This window comes from Delphinus delphis, chromosome 13, assembly GCF_949987515.2.
Source record: "Delphinus delphis chromosome 13, mDelDel1.2, whole genome shotgun sequence".
In the NCBI taxonomy this organism is placed as follows: Eukaryota; Metazoa; Chordata; class Mammalia; order Artiodactyla; family Delphinidae; genus Delphinus; species Delphinus delphis.
Window position 1 is genome coordinate 59,438,844 of NC_082695.1, and position 21,873 is coordinate 59,460,716.

The following is a 21,873-nucleotide window of genomic DNA, read 5'->3' on the forward strand; positions in this document are numbered from 1 at the left end:
GAGAAGCAGAGAGGATTCTAGACCACGCAGAGTCTTAAAGGCCAACAGTTTGTTTTCTATTCTCAAAACAATGCTTTTGAGCGATGTCTATGAGCAATGTTCCAACTTGCTTTTAAGGTTTCTTGTGTGAATAATGGATTGGAAGGAAACAAGAAATATGGACACTACTTAGGACCTAATTGCAGCACACAGGCAAGTTCAGTATTAGGATGCTGAGGAAAAGGTGACAGATTCGGAAGAAATTCAGGAGATAAACCGAAGCGGGTTTAATGGGGTATGAGATGGAGGAAAGGAAGGTCTTAGGGAATTAAAGGGTTTACTGCACACATGAGCAAAGTCTCAAAATTAATCATTTGAACGTACAGAGGTAGATCTCTCAAATGACACTGGTTAGGAAGCAACAGTACGGCCTTTATAATTCCTAGAGACAACACAAATCAACTGTTTCGATGGAAAATTCGGCAGTACCCGTGCGTATTTTCACTCAACCTTAGTTCCAGGTCCTCTTACTCACATTTTCTGTGCCAAAACAACACAGCTTGAGGAATTGAAGGGGATTCCATCCTGGTAATTAAGGAGTGTCCCCAACACTGACAGTCCCATCTTAAAAAGCAGTCCCTCTGCATTTTACCCGAGGAGCTATGGCCAGAGCCTCCCTTTGAAAACGATGAGGGGAAATCAGAACATCACACACTGTCCCTTTCAGCTACTGTGAACTGAGCCGCGAGACGACCAATACCCCCTAGCACAGCGCGGACGGGGCAGCGCGCGGGGGCAACTGTGACAGGCGACAGCACAAGAGACGAAGCTCAGGCCCAGGGGCTCTGAACTCCACCAGCAACGCCCAGTGGCCAAGGCATATTACCTTTCCGGGATGTGCTTTCCACCCTTCCTCATGCTGACGAACGAACGTCCGGGAAAGCCGCAATGTTGACCCCAACGCCCGCGGGTATGATGCCACTGGCTCACGTCACCCCCAAGATACCGCCCACCCAATGCCAGGAGTAACAAAGTTGCCAACCCGGCGCCCCCGGTGCCAGCACAAGGCCAAGAACCACAGGCGCCTAGGCACAAGCCCACGCAGCTCGCGGACCACTTTTTTACTGCGAATGCGTCACCCCGCATCGAGATGACATCATCACGCAGGCGGAATAACGCACTTGATTAGTAAAGAGGATTCTGATGCCTGCAATTTCCCTCCTTAGCCGCAGGCTGGTAGCACACGTCCATTAGTTCGTGTGTGTACCCTTCAGAATTCCAATCATATGGGACATGGAAAGTTGTCCCACTCTCCCAGTTTCTTGTGTGGCTCTTTCAGATATTTCCCAAGTGCTTACATTCACAGTTGTATCTTGTATGTAAGTATTTGTATGTAACAGATATCCTGTATTTTATAGAAGAGCAGCATACTATGTACATACTATATACTTAGTCTACAATGTGTCTTGGATAGTGACGCTGTTACCTTTCTAAAATATAAACTTGGCTGGATTGCTCTGTTGCTTAAACATCTTCACTTAGCACAGAATAAAGCCCAAGTTTTTAGCATAGCATTGAGAACTCTTCATAAACAAATATCAGTTTGTTTCTCCAACTGAATTATAAGTTGAAACTATGACTTACAAGGACCTACATCATCCACCTCCCTCCTTTGCCCTGCCAGCCTCCCTGATCTCATCCTCTACTGCCCTGCCCTCACTCACTTTCCCCTGTCCAGCCACACTGGCTTCCTTACTATTCCTCAAATATGCCAAGCACAATCGTGCCCCAGGGACTTTGCACATACTATTCCTTCTGCTTCAGAACACACCCTCCCACCCCATCTCCACTCTCCCAGGACACACCCTCCCACCCCATCTCCACTCTCCCACATATCCAATGGCTTGTTTCTCACTTCAAGGCTCTGCTCAATCGACATTTTAATAGAGGGGACTTCCCTGATCACCTACCACATTCCCTCACCTCTTCATCTTCTTTTGTTATTCTCCACGGCATTTACCACTACTTGACACTCCATATATTGACTTATTTATTCACCTCTCTCCCCCACTAGAAAGTAAAGTACGTAAGGGCAAGAACTTTGTTCTCTTCCTACTTCCTAGAACAGTGCCTTCAACTTAGAAGGTGTTATACAAATATTTGCTGAAAATGCAGACTCATCCACCAGAACACAGGCACCTGTTCCCTCCAACATGAAGCCTACACAACCCACTGAAACAACGTTAGTCACTGTGGGCAGACAACAAAGCCTATGGGATCTATGAACCTGCAGCCTGTGAAAAGGAGACACAAAACACAGTAAGTTAAGCAAAATGAGAAGACAAAGAAATACACAGCAGATGAAGGAGCAAGGTAAAAACCCACCAGACCAAACAAATGAAGAAGAAATAGGCAGCCTACCTGAAAAAGAATTCAGAGTAATGATAGTAAAGATGATCCAGAATCTTGGAAATAGAATGGAAAAAATACAAGAAACGTTTAACAAAGACTTAGAAGAACTAAAGAGCAAATAAACAGTGATGAACAACACAGTAAATGAAATTAGAAATTCTCTAGAAGGGATCAGTAGCAGAATAACTGAGGCAGAAGAACAGATAAGTGACCTGGAAGATAAAGTAGTGGAAGTAACAACTGCAGAGTAGAATAAAGTGAAAAGAATTGAGAACAGTCTCAGAGAACTCTGGGACAACATTAAATGTACCAACATTCAAATTATAGAGGTCCCAGAAGAAGAAGAGAAATAGAAAGGGACTGAGAAAATATTTGAAGAGATCATGGTTGAAAACTTCCCTAATATGGGAAAGGAAATAATCAAGTCCAGGAAGCACAGAGAATCCCATACAGGATAAATCCAAGGAGAAACATGCCAAGACACATATTAATCAAGCTATCAAAAATTAAGTACAAAGAAAAAAATTAAAAGCAGCAAGGGAAAAGCAACAAATATCATACAAGGACATCCCCATAAGGTTAATATTTCAGCAGAAACTCTGCCAGCAAATAGGGTGTGGCACAGAATTCTCTTGCATTCCTATACACTAATGATGAAAACTCTGAAAGATAAATTAAGGAAAGACTCCAATTTACCATTGCAACAAAAAGAATAAAATACCTTGGAATAAACCTACCTAAGGAGAGAAAAGACCTGTATGCAGAAAACTATAAGAAACTGATGAAAGAAATTAAAGATGATGCAAACAGGTGGAGAGATATACCATATTTTGGACTGGAAAAATCAACATTGTGAAAATGACTATATGACCCATAGCAATCTACAGGTTCAATGCAATCTATCAAACTACCAAGAGCAGCTTTCACGGAAATAGAAGTAAAAATTTCACAATTCCTATGGAAACACAAAAGACCCCAAATAGCCAAAGCAATCTTGAGGAAAAAAAATGGAGCTGGAGGAATCAGGTTCCCTGACTTCAGACTATATTACAAAGATACATTAATCAAGATAGCATAGTACTGGCACAAAAACAGAAATATAGATCAATGAATTAAGATAGAAAGTCCAGAGATAAATCCATTCACATATGGTCACTTTATCTTTGATAAAGGAGGCAAGAATATACAATGGAGAAAAGAAGGTCTCTTCAATAAGTGGTGTTGGGAAAACTGGATAGCTGCATGTAAAAGAGTGAAATTAGAACACTCCCTAACACCAAACACAAAAATAAACTCAAAATGGATTAAAGACCTAAATGTAAGGCCAGACACTATCAAACTCTTAGAGGAAAACATAGGCAGAAAACTCAGTGACATAAATCACAGCAAGATCCTTTTTGACCCACCTCCTAGAGAAATAGAAATAAAAACAAAAATAAACAAATGGGACCTAATGAAACTTAAAACCATTTGCACAGCAAAGTAAACCATAAACAAGATGAAAAGATAATCCTCAGAATGGGAGAAAATATTTGCAAATGAAGCAACTGACAAAGGATTAATCTCCAAAATATACAAGCAGCTCATTTAGCCCAATATCAAAAAAACAAACCACCCAATTCAAAAATGGGCAAAAGATTTAAATAGACATTTCTCCAAAGAAGGTATAGATTGCCAACAAACCCACAAAAGGATGCTCAACATCACTAATCATTAGAGAAATGCAAATCAAAACTACAATGAGGTATCATCTCACACCAGTCAGAATGACCATCATCAAAAAAATCTAGAAACAATAAATGCTGGAGAGGGTTTGGAGAAAAGGGAACCCTCTTGCATTGTTGGTGAGAATGTAAATTTATAGAGCTACTATGGAGAACAGTATGGAGGTTCCTTAAAAAATTAAAAATAGAACTACCATATGACCCAGCAAACCCACTACTGGGCATATACCCTGAGAAAACCATAATTCAGAAAAAGTCATGTACCACAATGTTCATTGCGTCTCTATTTACAATAGCCAGGGCATGGAAACAACCTAAATGTCCCTCAACACATGAATGGATAAAGATGTGGCACATATATACAATGGAATATTACTCAGCCAGAAAAGGAAACGAAAGTTAGTTATTTGTAGTGAGGTAGATGGACCTAGAGACTGTCATACAGAGTGAAGTAAGTCAGAAAGAGAAAAACAAATACCGTATGCTAACACATATGTATGGAATCTAAATATAACCAAGAATGGTTCTGAAGAACCTAGGGGCAGGACAGGAATAAAGATGCAGACATAGAGAATGGACCTGAGGACGCAGGGTGGGGAAGGGTAAGCTGGGATGAAATGGAAGAGTGACATAGACATATATACACTACCAAATATAAAATAGATAGCTAGTGGGAAGCAGCCGCATAGCACAGGGAAATTAGCCTGATCCTTTGTGTCCACCTAGAAGATTGGTATAGGGAGTGTGGCAGGGAGATGCAAGAGGGAGGGAATATGGTGATATATGTGTACCTATAGTGATTAACTTTGTTATACACTAGAAACTAACACACCATTGTAAAGCAATTATACTCCAATAAAGATGTAAAAAAAAATACAGGGGAGACAGAAGAAAGAGGCCACAAACACACATATAGAATGATCTGGTGCATGATAATAAACAGCAACAGAAGAGTAAAACAACAAACAAACTTCCTAATATTGATGTAGTGAGGAAAGAATGACCTTTTCAATAAATGGTACTGCATCAATTCAGTATCCATAAGGAAAAAAAAACAAGTCTTGAATTTCTACTTTATATCACCACCTAATTCAATTTCAGATGGACGGTAAATATAAATATAAAAGGTAAAATGAAAAACAAAGACCTCTAAATATCCATCAAATGATGTATGGATGAACAAAATGTTTATATCTATACCATTAAATATTATTCAGTCACAGAAAACTAGAAAGTACTGATAAATATAACATAGGAAAGCCTTGAAAATATTGTTTAGTGAAAAGAAATCAGTAACAAATTACATATATTATTTGATTCTATTTTTATTAAATGTCCAAAATAGGTAAGTTAGTTGTGTCTAAAAGTAAATTTGTGGTTGCTTATGGCTTGGGGATATCGGGAATTACAAGAGTGATAGCTAAAGTGTATAGAGTTTCTTTTTGAAGTGACAAAAATGATCTAAATTGACTGTGATGATGGTAGCCCATATCTGTAAATATGTGTAAATATCTGTAGCCCATATCTGGTAGCCCATATGGTAGCCCATATCTGTAAATACGTGTAAATCTTTAAATATAAAAAGAAACCTTAATTGTTCTCTAAACAATTAAATGAGTAGATTGTATGGAATGTGAATTTCATCTTAGTAAAGCCACTATTAAACAAAAGTAAAAACTTCTAGAGTAGTAAACAAAGATGAAACCTTTCATGGCCTAGGTCTGTAGTCAAATGTTTTGAGGGAAGTTTATGAGGGAAGTTTATCATGATACAGTCCTACTTCAAGAAAAGAAAAATCTCAAATAAACAACCCAACTTTCTAGCTAAAGGAATTAGAAAAAGTAGAGGAAAAAAAGCCCAAAGTAAGCAGAAGGAAGGAAATAATAAAGGCCAGAGTGGAAATACATAGAGACCAAAGAGTAATAGAAAATATCAATAAATTTAGCAGCCAGTTATTTATAAAGATAAACAAAATCGATAAATATTTAGCCAGACTCCTCCAGGTAAAGAAAGAAGACCCCCCAAAATAAAATTAGAAATTAAAAAGGAGACATTACAACTGATACACAAAAGCACAACCATAAGAAAACACTATAGACAGTTACACACTAACAAACTGAACAACCTAGAAGAAATGGATAAATTCCTAGAATGTACAATCTCTCATGACTGAATTAGGAAGAAATAGAAAATATGAAATGACCAATTACTAGTAAAAAAATTAAATCAGTAATCAAAAACTCCCAACAAACAAAAGTCCAGCATCAGAAGTCTTCACAGAGGAATTCTAGCAAATATGTAAAGACAGTTTCTCAAACTATTTCAACAAATTGAAGAGAGAGGAGCACTACCAAACTCATTTTACAAGACCAGCATATGTGATACCAAAACAAGACAAAGACACTACCAAGAAAGAAAACTACAGACCAAATCTCTAATAAACACAGATGCAAAAATCACAAACAAAATAATACCAAACTAAATTCAACAATATATAAAAAGGATCATATATCATAATTGAGTGGCATTCATTCCAGGGATGCAAGGATGGTTCAATAACCAAAAAACAATTAATATGATACACCACATTAACAAAATGAAATATAAAAATCATACGATCATCTTAATACATGCATGGAAAGCATTTGACAATATTCAACATCCATTCATGTTTAAAACTCTCAACAAAGCTGTTATAGAGGGAACCTCCTTCCACATAATGAAGGTCATTTATGACAAGCTAACATCATACTCAAGGGTGAAAAGCTATAAGCTTTTCCTCTAATATCAGGAATAAGACACATGCCCACTCTCACCACTTCAATTTTACATAGTAATGGAAGTCTTAGTAACAGTAATCAGACAAGAAACGAAAAGAAAAGGCACCCAAGTTGGAAGGGAGGAAGTAAAACTTACTATTTCCAGATGACATAATATTATATATAGAAAACCCTAAAGACACCACCAGAAAACTATCAGAACTAGTCAGTGAATTCTGTTAACTTGCAGGATACAAAGTTAATATACAGAAATCTGCTGCATTTCTATACATTAACAATAAACGGAAAGAAAAATCAAGAAAACAACCCCTTATAAAATTATATGAAAAGGAATAAAATACCCAGGAATAAATTTAACCAAGGAGGTAAAAGAATGTACTCTAAAACTGATAAGAATTGATGAGGGAAATTGAAGAAAATAAAAATAAATTGAAAGATATTATGTGTTCATGCACTGGAAGAATTAATATTGTTAAAATGTTCATACTACTCAAAGCAATCTACAGATCCAATGTAATACCTATGAAAATAACAAGGGCATTTTTCACAGGACTAAAAAAAAATAATCCTAAATTTGTGTGAAACCACAAAATACCCTGAATAGTCAAAGTAATTTTGAGAAAAAAGAATAAACATGTAGGTATCACACTCCCTGATTTCAGAGTATAGTAAAAGCTATAGTAATCAAAATAGTGTGGTACTGGAACAAAAGTAGACACATAGATCAATGGAGCAGAATAGAGAATCCAGAAATAAACCCATGCACATATGGTCAATGTATATACAACAATGAGGTAAGAATATATAATGAAAAATAGACAGTCTCTTCAATAAGTAGTGCCACTAAAACTGTATAGTTACATGTAAAAAATGGTACTAAAACATTTTCTTTCACCATGTACCACAATAAACTCAAAATGGATGAAAGACTTATATGTATGACCTGAAGACCTGTAAGACATGAAACCCTAAAAGTCCTAGAAGAAAACATAGGCAGGATGCTCTTTGACATTGGTGTTAGCAATATATTTTATATCTGTGTCCTTAGGCAAGGGAAACAAAAACAAAAATAAATGGGACCTAATTAAACTTAAAAGATTTTGCACATCTAAGGAAACCATCAACAAATCAAAAAAGACAACCTACTGAATGGGAGAAGATATTTGCAAACATGACATCCAATAAAAGTTTACTATTCAAAATATATAAACAACTCAACATCCAAAAAACCAAATGACCAGATTAGAAAATGGGCAGAGGACCTGAATAGGCACGTTTTCCAAAGAAGACATAAAAATGGCCAACAGGCACATGAAAAGATGCTCAACATCAGGGAAATGCAAATCAAAACCACAATGAGCTGTGACCTCACACCTGTCAGAATGGTTATCATCAGAAAGACAAGAAATAACACATGCTGGCAAGAATGTGGAGAAAAGAGAATCCTCTTGCACTGTTGGTGATAAAGTAAATTGGTGCAGCCACTATGGAAACAGTATGGAGAGTCCTCAAAAAATTACATATAGAACTACCATGAGACTCAGCATTTTCTCTCCTCAGTGTTTATCCAAAGAAAATGAAAACACTAATTTGAAAAGATATATGCACCCTCAATTGATATAGCAGCATTATTTATAATAGCTGAGATATGGAACCTGAGTGCTGTAAATCAACAGATAAACAGATAAAGAAGATGTTATACACACACACACACACACACACACACACACACACACACACTGGAATATTACTCAGACATCTAAAAGAATGAAATTATGCTATTTGTGACAACATGTATGGACCTGGAGTGTGTTATACTTAGTGAAATAAGTCAGACAGATAAAAACAAATAATATATATTTTCACTTATGTATGGAATAAAAAATAAAACAAATGAACAAATATAACAAAACAGAAACAGATTCATGGATACAGAGAACAAACTAGTGTTTTACTAGAGGACAGTGAGGTGGGGGTCCAGGCAAAATAGGTGAAGGGGATTAAGAGGTACAAAGTACTAGGTACGGAATAAATGTTACAATCATTTGATATACAGCACAGTTAATATAGTAAATATTTTGTAATAACTTTTTGTGAAGTATAATCTATAAAAATATTTAATTACTATGTTTTACAGCTGATACTGATATAATATTGTATGTCAAGGATACTTAAATAAAAATAATTAAGTTCCATCACAAGAAAAATATTTTTGTAACTATATATGGCGATGGATGTTATCTAGACTTATTATGGTGATCATCTTTCAGTGTATACAAATATCAAATCATTATGTTGTACAGTTGAAACTAATGTAATGTTAAATGTCAATTATACCTCACTAAAAAGTTAATTAAAAAGAAAAGAAATAGCCTAGAGGAAACTCTGCTGAGGAGACTCTTAAACAATTTGCAATTTACTCTCTGAATATCAAGTACAGTATGGAAGTAGAAATATACTCGCAGTTCATATTTCTATACCCTTTATACACCATCTTCAGGTACTTTAGTTCTTCCTTTGGTAACTAAGGTGTAAATAGGTGGCGAGATTTCTATGTTCTATTACTAGAACCCTTCGTATAAAGCTAAAATATCCCATTGTGCTTAAACTAAAGCCATACATTTGTAATGATGAAATTGCAGGTTTCACCAAACTAAAATGACAGATATGAAGGATAGGGTTTTGGGGAGGTGCTAAAGAGACTTTTGTAGTAAATCAATGTGTCTAGATTTCAGCAAAAAGTTTAAACACAGAATTAGACTAAGGATGAGACCAGGTTACCTTTGGGGCAAAAGGCACTGTCTTTGACTTACAAATGTAAGGACTGTCGTACACATCCTAAGGATTCAAAGCCAGTTATTGAATCTCTGATTCAATTTTAATTTGCAAATGTTTCTAGGTGAATGGTATGTATGTATGTTTTTATGTATCTATGTATCCCTGAAAAACAGGAAATGTATAGGCAGGACAGTGTGATGATTTGCCTCTCTATTCTCCTCTCACATAAGTCAGGTCTGTGAGGCAATTTATAAAACCTCTTCATCATTCACAACTTTTTTTTCAAAATTATATGGAAGTATACATTTGAGAATTAGCTTTGACATAGAACCAAGAACATTCAGGAGAATTCTATTTGAAGATTCTTTTCAGGTATTCTTAAGAAAAACTATTCAAGGTAAGCATCTTATATAAAAACCTCTCTCCCTAAAGGAGCTCCCTCAGAACATAAACACTTAGTTTCTCTCCTCAAATCTAAATATTTACCTGCAATGATCCTCTTTGCGCCAATCACTCCTTTCTATTCCTGAGATTTAGGTACATTTTGCTTACCTCATAAATATGTTTCTGAAAAGTTCCTGCAAATTCAATGTCTTAAAATGAATTATATTTTAAGTGCACTAGGGGAGTTCATTATTTACAGAAACCTTGAGATAAATCCTTTTGTAATTTGAGCAAACATTTAATAAGTAAATAATCATCGTTTCATTATGCTTGGTTTATTTGTAGTGGTGTTAAAGTGAGGGTTGAACTAAATTGATGCCTTGACATATCTAGTTATAGCTCTCCAGATTTCTCCATGTTTCTCTTCAACAGAGTTGTGTGTATTACATACACCAAGTTCCTACCAAGAATATTCATTTTTCAGTGTGCCCAACCTACTATTAGGCCTCAATATTCATCCCATTAATGTACTCATGATGATAACAATGATAAGTCTCAGACCTATCCTAGTCTGCTAGGATATCTGAGTATGTTTTTTGACTCATTTCCTTCAGCTTCTCCATTTAATGCTGAAGTTCTCCAGGAATCTAACTGATATATTCAGTTAAGTTTTCTAAACTTTACCTTTTTTAGTGGATCCCTGAAGTAGAGGTTGTTATTTCTGTCTTAGTATCTATTTTCCAATTTCTATGTAGTAATTAAATCTGCAATTTTTACCTGAGCAATAGCTCCCCAGGAGGAAAAATTAAAACACAGCATTTTCCAGATTCCTTTGAAGGTAGAATGTCATGTGACTAAGTACTACCAGTAGAATGTAAGAAGAAGCATTGGGTCCAACTTCTAGAGAGAGTTCATACCAGAGTAACATACTTTAGTTTCTTCTTTTCTGCTGGTTGGAATACAGACACAATGGAATTTGAAAAGAACACCAGATGCTAAGTATTGCAGAGAAATAAATTAGAAGGAAATTGGGTCCCTTTAGATTTATTTGAGATGAAAAGGAAATGCATTAACATTATTTAACTCACTATTGTGTTGAGGGATCTGTCACTCACAAGAATTTAGTAGCAATTTGTTCATTCCTGTTCTCCACTTTTTAGCTATGTGAACTTTCGCAAGTTACCTAAGCTTTTAAAGACTCTTCCCTTTGACGTTTATAACATGTAGGATTATCCATGCAGAGAGATTAGTTTGTGTCCTAGCATATAATAAGTACTCAGTAAATTCTAGTTTTATTATCTAACTGTTTCTATGGCTTAACCATACTTAAGCTTGGGATTATTAATTCTATATTTCAAGATTCATATTGAATAAATATTCAACACCTGACATCAGGACATATAGCTGCCTACTGTGATAGCCCTAAATACTTCAAGCTCATCATGTATTAAAACCAACTCATCATACTATTTTCAACTTACATTTTTCCTGAATTTTCTATTTTAATGAATAGAAACTGTACATCTAGTTATGTAAACAAGAATGTCAATTATTTTAGGCTACTTATAATCCAAAATATAGTTCCCAAAAGCTATAGGTTGTCTTTATAATCTTTAATATACATTCTCACTCCTCCACTTCCCTTGTTTCTAGCTCAAGTATTTATCTTATTTGCATTATTGTAAGGAGCTCAAAATTGAGTTTCCTTCCTATATATCACCATCAAGGAACTTTTTATAGATGAGTACTTAATTAGGCAATCATTCTACTTAAAAGCACTTCTAAGGCATGATCTTGGATAGAAATAAAATCCAAACTTCATACTACAATCTTCAGTTATGCTCTATACCTTCCTAAGTTTTAATTTCATTCCCGTCTCTTTCCCAAATCAGACCCTTAATTTCATCTATAAAAATCAAGTCTTTTATTGTCACTTTTCCATCTCTACTTTGAATCACCATGTTTCAATAAAACATTTATGTAGTCATTCATTTTTGTAAGAACTTGACAGGAACTAACTGTTTTAGTCTGCTGAACAACCTTATGAGGTAGATATAATTATTATTGCCAGATGAGGAAAGTGAGACACAGGGAGGTCAGAGGCTTATTTAAGTTCCCACAACCAGCCAGGTAGACCAGGGATTAAGCCTGCTTGGTGCTTACCCTCTTTAACACGGGGCTTTGTTACTTGCCATACTAAACCCCAAGTGCACTGTGCGTTCTATTTTTCTATTTCTTTTTCTAAAATGTACATTTTTTAAAAATATAGCTTACAACCTGGAAAATCCCTTAATATTCGCTTCAGTTCCCACTCCTGCAAAGGTTTTCTGACACTTCCAGGAAAAGTAAGTCACCCTCTTATTTGTGTTCCTTTAGCACAAGGTCCATGTTTGCCTCTCAGCCCTTACCCTCTACTGTTACTATTCCTTTGTCTCTCTGATCAGGTTTTGAGCGTGTTATTCAATATCATATCCCAGTACTTAAAGAGAGCAAGGGACTTAGTAGGTACTCTACAATCATTTGCTGAACAAATTTTTTTAAAAAAGAATAGTAAATTAATGAGTGAAAGAAAAACATCATGATGATGACCTATGACCTACACAAAGACACACACACTTGTACATGCAACAAAACAAAAACTATACTGTGCAGTGGGAAAAGCAATTTACTGAAGGCAATCTGTTGTTTAGATTTACCTTTGGAGCTAAAAATCTGTATTGATTTTATGAAATGATCTTTTTTCTGGGTCTTATATTAGTTTTTAAAGCAGCTTATTTAGCAGATCACACTAAGAGATTAAAAAATAAAATTGACAAATTATGCCAAGACAGAAATATTCTACGTACTCTCTCAGTTGCATGGAGCAGTTACTCTTCTTGGTGGACACAGCCACTGAATGATGCTATGCACAAGGAAATTTGGACACTTTCTTCAAGCATCAGCTTTTAATAAAAGGACAACTTTTTTTGCAAGGACATGAGCATAGGGTCAATCTTCACCAAAACTAATACAGCAGAGAGCTAGCAATTATACTGCTGTTAAATTCCACCCACGCTCATGAACCCCAAGCCTACCTTATCTGCTAGAAAAGAATCCAGGCAGAAATGTGCCTTCGCTCCTGAACTGTATTAATTCTAGGCTCAGTTTATCACCTAGCGACAGCTCCAACTCTTTGATTGCCACTGCCCATCTCTACTTTGAATCACCATGCCTAAAAAGGTGCTTCTCAGGGATTTATAACCCCCTGGACCACTTCACAGTAGACTTTTCAAAGCAAAGTATACTCAAGTAGATAGTTGTTAATCTATTACATATCTAAATAATGTGATTTATTTAGCCACCTTGGCATTTGGTATCTAGGAACACTTTGAGTTCTATTAATAGATGAGTTCAGGAAAGGATCTATTATTGTACCTTTATTTCGATAAGAAAGAAAATCTTAGAATTATGATGTAATCTTCTCCAAAATAATATATAGAAATGGAAGTTTAAGAAGCTGGAGAAAAACTTGTGCTTTTTGTTAAGCTTACTGGTAACATTAATGTGTTTGTGCTACCAACTGAAGTGCCACTGACATTTAATCAAAGCAGGAAAAAATCAAATACATATAAATTGACTAAACTAGTGAAACTATCAGACCTGAAAGGGTAGAACCTGAGAGGGTAGAACACAGATAACAAGCTGCAAGCAGCCACATCAAAAGCATAGGAGAATAGGAAGAAGTATAATAACTTCATGGAGGTTCTAGAGGCCCAAGTTCAACAGCAAGTGGCCAGAGTATTTCAAAGATATCCTGTTTGAATTTTCATGACACACCTGCAGAAGATTTGAAAGGAATTTGGAAGATGAAGATGGAAATAGAGAAACTCACCAATAATTCACTGGTGCAGGAGGTATTATTTTGGTCAACGCTGTATTTATTTTTATCTTTTTCATGAAAAATGTTCATTGATATTTGAAGAATGAAAGATGGGAGTGGAATTATTGGCCTCTTTCTGAGTTTCAAGTGATCTTCTGTCCATTACTCCCCATCTCCTGATAGGTCTTTATTATTAGGTCTGGTGGGTTCAGGGGAGGAATTACTTCTCATAGGAACTACAGCAGGACCTAGAGATAAAACCTCCAGTGTAAATCTGCAGTACATTGATTCAGAAGAAAGAGGCCAAAAATCTCAAGAAGAAATTAAGTCTTTTCTGTGCTAAAGGAAGTGAGAATGGTGGTCTTCATTAGAATTAGGGCATAGGACCTCAATAAAGGGGAAGGTATGTCTAGTGTGGTTGTCATATGCTGGTGTATCAGTACCCTAGAATTTCTTCTGCTTAGTTCTTAGATATTAAGAATTCTTTAGGTAGTATTATGTTCTGCCCCCTTTGGTTGCAGTATTCTTTTGGTTATCTTATTTCTGTATAATAAGTCATCCTAAAACTTAGTAGTTTAAAACAGCAATTTATTATTATCTCTGTGGTTTTGTGGGTTGACTGAGCTTACCAGCCCAGTGTTTGCTCAAGGCCTTATACGTAGCTTCAGTCAGACAACAGCTGGAGCTGGAACCATTGATAGAATGGACTAGTTTAGATAACTAAGATCACTTATGTGGTTGTAGTTTATGCTGGCTGTTAGCTGGAAGCTGGGACTGTCTATGGGAACACCTATACATGATTACTCCATGCACCTTGGATGTCCCAGCATGTTTACTGGATTCTTAGTGTCACTACTACCAGATTATATTAGATAACAGTCACTGACCCCATGTCATACAGATTCAAAGAGGGAGTATGGAGATATAGATTTTACTCTTGATGGAAGAGCACCAAAGTCACATTGCAGAACAAAGGAATGGTAGATACTGTTGTGGTCATCATTGGAAAATATAATCTTCCACAATTATTGATATGCAATCTCTGGGTTGTTAAGCTTCAGATAGTATGTGCCAAATCCTCCATATATTACAGCCTTGTCTTTTAGATCTCTTTCTGCTTTATATGTTCTACTTCATGAAAAATTCTGAGCTTTCATGCTCTTTTGAGCATCATTCTTTCAGCCTCTTCCCCTATCAAAGTTATCTGATCTTGTTTCCATTCTGTCAGGATGGGTAATCATACATGATGTGGGACATTTTCCTTTCTTTTTCTATATACATCTTCCCAGGTCTTTGCTGATAAAATGAGACTCTGAGGAGATTTAGCATAATGTGACTGTTAAAAGGTAAACTGAGGTACATTAAAATTTTGAAGATTTTATTTGAGCAAAGATCTATTTGAATCAGGCAGCAACAAGCCAAAAAATGATTAGAAATATTCCATCAGCAGGAGCTAAGGGAAAGACTTTTATCGGGCAGACTGGAAGCAAAACAAGCAAACAGGGAAATGATTTGATTGACTATAACTTAAGCTGTTGCCCTATTTGGGAAAGTCTAATTGGCTATTTGTGATTAGTTTTTCTTAAATTTTGATTTATTAACCTTGAGGCATTTATAAGAATTGAGACTAGCTTAGGTTTTGGTTTGCTTACCTATGCTGCCAAGTCATAAGACCCACCTTGTTTAATAGCCTAATGGCCTCCTTGTTCAAGTACTTTAACAGAATGTATGCTTTTCATTGCTGGCTAGAATTTAGTCTATACAAGGCTGTGGAGACCTTGAATGTGTACTGTAAAAACTTTAATAAAATACCGTTTGCTTTTCAGTTTTAAAGTTTTGAAACAAGGCCAGGCATAAGAAGGCAACTACTTTAATTTCCCCTGATCAGGTAAAGATAAGCATTGATAGCCTTACAAAGCTTTGCAGGTGAAGCCGCCCTGAAATGGCAATTACAATCTCCAAAGGTGGAGGAGGAGGGAACACAGATGTACACAATTATTGACGAAGCCCTATAGACGCAAAAAAAATTCTGTCATCAGATCTACTTCTATTTCCCTCATGTCTCCCAAAAAGGTCCCATCATTGATCATGGAGGAGGAAATAAGCAACCATTTTATAGATCAAGATAGTTTCAAGCAATGGTTAAGCACTAGACTTAAAGCCAAAGGATCTGAGTTCAATCAAATTCCAGTCCTGTAACTTATTTTTTAAACTTAGTCATCTCTCTCTGCTTCAGTTATTTTGACTGTAAAATGAGGGTAGTATTAGTACTCATCTCCAAAAAATGTTATAAGAATTTTACATACCTGGCATATAGCAAGTACCATAGGTATTTTCTATAATTCTTATTTTGTCATTGACCACCTTTGAAGCACTTCCATGATGTTAGAGGAGAGTAACAGGGTGACCAATATGAGATGAAAGATATACTTTTGGTGTATTGGCTTGTAAATGTGTTACCTTTCCCAGAGAATATAATGCCCATGAAAGCCATAATCGTATCAATGTGCTCATGTTGGGTCCATGACGTTTTAAGGAGGAGAGCATATGGTGGAATTTCAGGCACCATGGGAGGTCAGTGAGGGAAATATTTCTGTTGAAGAAGAAAACTCTTTTAAAGTTGCTGATTTTACCTACTCATGAAGCAGCTTTTTTCTTTTAGTATAAAAATAAAAGTTATTTGCAGGTTACTTGTCATTTTTCATTATAAAGATTTATTCTATAACTTTTAATTTATGAAAATGACACAAGGTCAGATGATGACTGATGGTTGTAGCTCCCAAAATGTAAAGAAGTGCTGACTAGAGGGAAATTGAAATTCAAAGTTCATGATCCCATAATCAGGAAGAATATGTTGGCTCTGAAAACCATTAATGAGAATAGATAGAAAAAGATGTATTTTTAAAGTAGTATTCTAAGTCAGATAATTACTAAGAAGCTAAGAAGAAAAACAATCACATCAACATGACTGCTATTCCAAAACAAACAAAATATAAACCAATACTGGAAAGCAATAGCCCCCAAACAATTTTCAGCACCTACTCTATTATAGTACCTACTTTACTTTACATAGTACATAGACCTATGAGATTTTATTAATTTAATTTTACATTGAGGGAAATCAAGAATCAGAGAAATCATGCAAGTTACCCCAATCCTGCAGATGGTGGATTTATGTGTCACAAGTCAAAATTGAATGTCTCTGGCTCTGTGCTCAGGCTCTGAAAACCCATTCTGTGTTCACACATCAGTGCTAACAACAGAAGTCCTGGTTTCTCATCCTGGCAGGAATGGTGATCCACAGTCTATCCTAAAATGTTTTTCTGCCTCATTTTTCATCATCTCCCCATCCACAGTCTATCCTAAAATGTTTTTCTGCCTCATTTTTCATCATCTCCCCAGACCAACTTTACATTCCAGGCATAACAATCTTCTCCTCAAGCTTATTATTTGATTTGCCTAATCCTGCCCTTCGTTAATTCCAGTTTCCTACACATGGCGTTCTCCTCTCCTCCACTCTGCTGATTTAAACCTTGACATTTCTCAGAACATCTTCAACATGATCCATTCTGTGCATCAACCTCTGAGCTTCCATATTTAGTACAACTACCCTTCCAATGAACTCCATGTGTCATTGTTAGAGTTCAGTTTGCCCCACATCATAGCCTCTTTTGTTTCTGTGAAGTATATAGCTTGCCTCCTTGAATAGGGCAGGGTCTTTATGCGTCCTTTTTGATCTTTATCTAACACATAGTAAGCTCTCAATAAATCCTGGTTAATTGACTATTCATCAGTTCTTGGTCAGTTCTGTGACCAAAAAAAAAAAAAAGAAAAGAAAGGAAAACAAACAAGCCTTAGGTTTAGTCTGTCATTGATACAGAATTCCATGAGAGAATTCACTTTTGGGAATGCAAGTGATTGGGAGGAGTTTATAGGAAAAGGAACACCAGCAGAGGACAAATTTCTCCTTCTACTTTGCAGAAAATGTCACTGTATTACATAGATGGGAGAAAGCAAAACTGTATAAATGCAAAGTACAACATAAATTTTTCCTAGCCATTTTGGGGTGCTAGTTAGTGCTAACATTAGGCAAAGTAGTTGATTCAATACTGAAAACCAAAGAGGTAAATTGACAGGTCTTTTGCCAGATGGCTTTCAAAATTTCTATGATAAGAATAAAAACTATGGCTAAGATAATCAATAAGAAAAAATTGCCCAAGTTCAAGCCAATAATTTGGAAATCTTCACATGCTTTGGCCAAAGATATATGAATGTGACTATGTTTCATGTATCGAAACTTGGGCTTGCATTTAATCTTTTGGTGACTCAATCTCATTATTTAGAAAACAAAGACATTCAACTAAACAGTTGTTTCAGTCATTTTGAATTCTCTGTTTCTTTGAACAGGCTTAATCTCAAATAAAGAAGTAGGGAAACTTTATAATTGGCAATCACTTCCTGTTTTTCTAGAATCTATATCTCTCATTATACATCCCACCTTCCCAAAATAGAAAATGCTATCATGCTAACTTTTCATTTATCACTGACAAATCCATACCTGTATTTTGCACTTTGTAACTTTCTTAGGTATTGTCTTATGTGGCTTTCACTGATGTGTGTGAGACAGAAGCAAAACTTATTTCCAAATGTGAAAACTGAGTTTTAAGGTAAGAAACTTGCTCACAGGACTTTAAAGTATTAGAACAAGTATTTGAATCCCAAATCCTTATTTCTTCCTTGGGAACATGTTCTATCTCAGGGTCCAACACTGTGTGGTTGATGCTCCAAACTGATCTAATCATACAGGGCCTGTGCCCTCTGTCCCACAGCTTTGCTATTCTGTTCTTCCTCTCTATTCATAGAAAGACTCTATTCTCACATTCCTTATTTAAACAGGATACGTTGCTTTCCTAAAATCTCAAGCATAAGCTAAAAGGGTCTGTATTAATTGACTAATGAAACAAAATTTTCATAATAAATATCAAATAGGATAATATCAGAGTCAACCCAGTAAGCCTAGGAATGTAACGGTAAAAATTTAGAGTTTCAGGGTTTAATTAGGAAAGGAAATAGTGCACACAGAGGGCTTCTGAGGTTTTTTTCCTTTCAAATCTCCAACATATTGCTTTGAACAAACACACACAGTGGCAGGCATTGAGAGTGGTTAGAAGTAAAGTTTCAACAGATGTAATAAGAAAGTCCTAGCTTTAGGAATACATATACATATATATATTCTATATTTTAAGTTAGACAAGATTGTAAATTGAAAGTACAATGTACAATACAATGGCATGTGGTCAAGTTCTGAACTTTGAGTTGGCCAGCTGAAGTGCTCAGTGAGAAGCTGAAAGCACGGGTGAAGATGACTATCAAGATATAGTTTTAGGAGGTAGATTTGATCTAATCTCTGAAAGATGTGAAGGTTCTAGAAATGGGTGACAATGCTGGCACTGAGGCTGACAGTTAAAGTGTTGGAAAACAGTACATGCAGTTTTTGTCAAAAGACTACACATGTAATCTTCACCTAATCTTCCTCCTCTTATGTTAGGATGAAAGATTGAATCAAGGTCTGCCCTTAGTATCATGACACAAGGTATTCTGCAAGAAATAAGAAAGAAAACTTAGTAGACAGGGAAAGATTGACTGTAATATGTGTTAAACTACAGTGTCCCAAGTAATACTGCTTTTAATTTGGGGTTTATCTCTTACTTTGTGTTCCAAAACAGTGTCAGGTCCTGTGATTTTCCAGTATTTAAAAACTTCAGAACACTACTGCTCCCCAGGAAGACAACTAAATTCGAGGAAACCAGTGAATTTTATAGAAACAGAAGCATAGGTAAATTGTTTTTTCTCTTGGGGGAGGAAGGAGGGCTGTTCAATAATTTTTACCTTCATAATAATTTTAAATACAATTCACCTCAGAGCCCAGATGACTGGTTTACATGTGTAGACATAACAGTCTAAGCATTTTCAGAAATAAGTAGAGGAATAACTAAGGGTACTAAGAAGAGCCAAACACCCTCACCTTCAACCTCTGACATTCTTCAGTTTCCATTTCCCCTTGCCAGAAATATAGACTAACCTCTCTCTTTCTTAATTAATAGACTTTGCTTTTACAGCGGTTTTAGAATTACGGAAAATTTGATCAGAAAGTACAGTTCCATATGCTCCCCTCTTCTCCTCCCCACAGTTTACCCTATTATTAACATTTTGCATTAGTGTGAACATTTGTTACAACTGATGAAAAATATTAATATTATTAAGTAAAAAATATTTTTGTGTGTTATATAGTTCTATGAGTTTTGAAAAATGTATAATAACATGCCCACCATTATAGTATCATAAAGAATAGTTTCACTGCCTTAAAAATCCCCTATTTACCTCTAACACCTCCCATTTATTTCTTAAAATGTGAAAACCTCTTGAACTGTACAGTGGGAAGGAGCTTACAGTCAGCTATTCTTGACCTTGCATAGTCAGACTTTTATAATGCAGTCCTTCCTGTAAGAGAGATTGCTTTTTTCCCCCCTAAATTTATTTATTTATTTATTTTTGGTTGCATTGGGTCTTCATTGCTATGCACAGGCTTTCTCTAGTTACAGAGAGTGGGGGCTACTCTTCTTGAGGTATGCAGCTTCTCATTGTGGTGGCTTCTCTTGTTGCAGAGCACAGGCTCTAGGCATGTGGGCTTCAGTAGTTGTGGTTTGAGGGCTCTAGAGTGCAGGCTCAGTAGTTGTGGTACACAGGCTTAGTTGCTCCACAGTATGTGGGATCTCCCCGGACCAGGGATCAAACTCGTGTCCCCTGCATTGGCAGGCAGATTCTTAACACTGCACCACCAGGGGAGTCCCCAGACTTTTGTAGAAGAGGTTGGAAGTGAAATACTGTTGTTATTTTTTTAATTAATTAATTATTTTAACTGAAAGATAATTGACGTACAGAGTGTTAATTCCAGGTGCACAACATAGTGATTCAATATTTATATACATTACAAAATGATCACCACAATAAGACTAGTTTGAAAGTGAAACATTAATGAATTATTAGTTCCTGAGGCATGCTAGATCCACATTCTTCCCTTCTGCTCCATTATTATGCTGTATTTCTTAGGATAAGACTGAATGTAACTGCCAAGTGTTTACAATTCAAATGACGATCAAGCATCAGCCTTGAAATTATTTTAAAAAGTATCATAATTTCCATGGACAAATAAATTCTGACCTCTTCCCTCTATGGTTGGAATTTTGAGATGGGAAGACATATTTGAAGTTACATTTAATGGATGAGACTCTCTAAGCAGAGCTAGAGGCACATGGTAGGGGAAAGAAGAGAAGGATTGGGCACTAGTTGTTTTTGGCCAGATTTGGCTCCAGACTCTAAAATCGAGAGGTAAGTGAGTCTTTGAAGTTTTATTCTAGGATTCACAGATATTCTCAGCATGAAAAGTAGGGAAACAGGTTTTATGGGCAGAAGCTTTGCTCAGGAACAAAGTATTTTTGATAAAGGACATGGGCTCTGTAGTCAGATAGGCATGAGTTAAAACTGTGATTCTTAGATATGTGTGACCTTCCATACCCAATTTCTCCATCAGACACATGAGAAATAGTACATATATTTCAACTGGTTGTCATAAAAAAAAAGAGATAATGTTTGCCAATATTCTCATTAGATACTCACAAATATAATGTAATTTCCAAACAATGAGGAGTCATAGTGGTGAGTGGCTAAATGGGATGTTTTCACAAGAGTTAGAAAAGAAAGCAGGGCAAAAGTAGTGACCAAGATGGTGGAGTAGGAAATCCCTGAGCTCACCTCCTCCCACAGGCACACCAAAATTACAACAATTTACAGAGCAACTATCAATGATAATGGCCTGAAAACTATCAGAATATATAACCTACCACTAAAGATATAGAGAAGGAACCACAAAAAGTCAGTAAGGCTAGAGACAATGTAT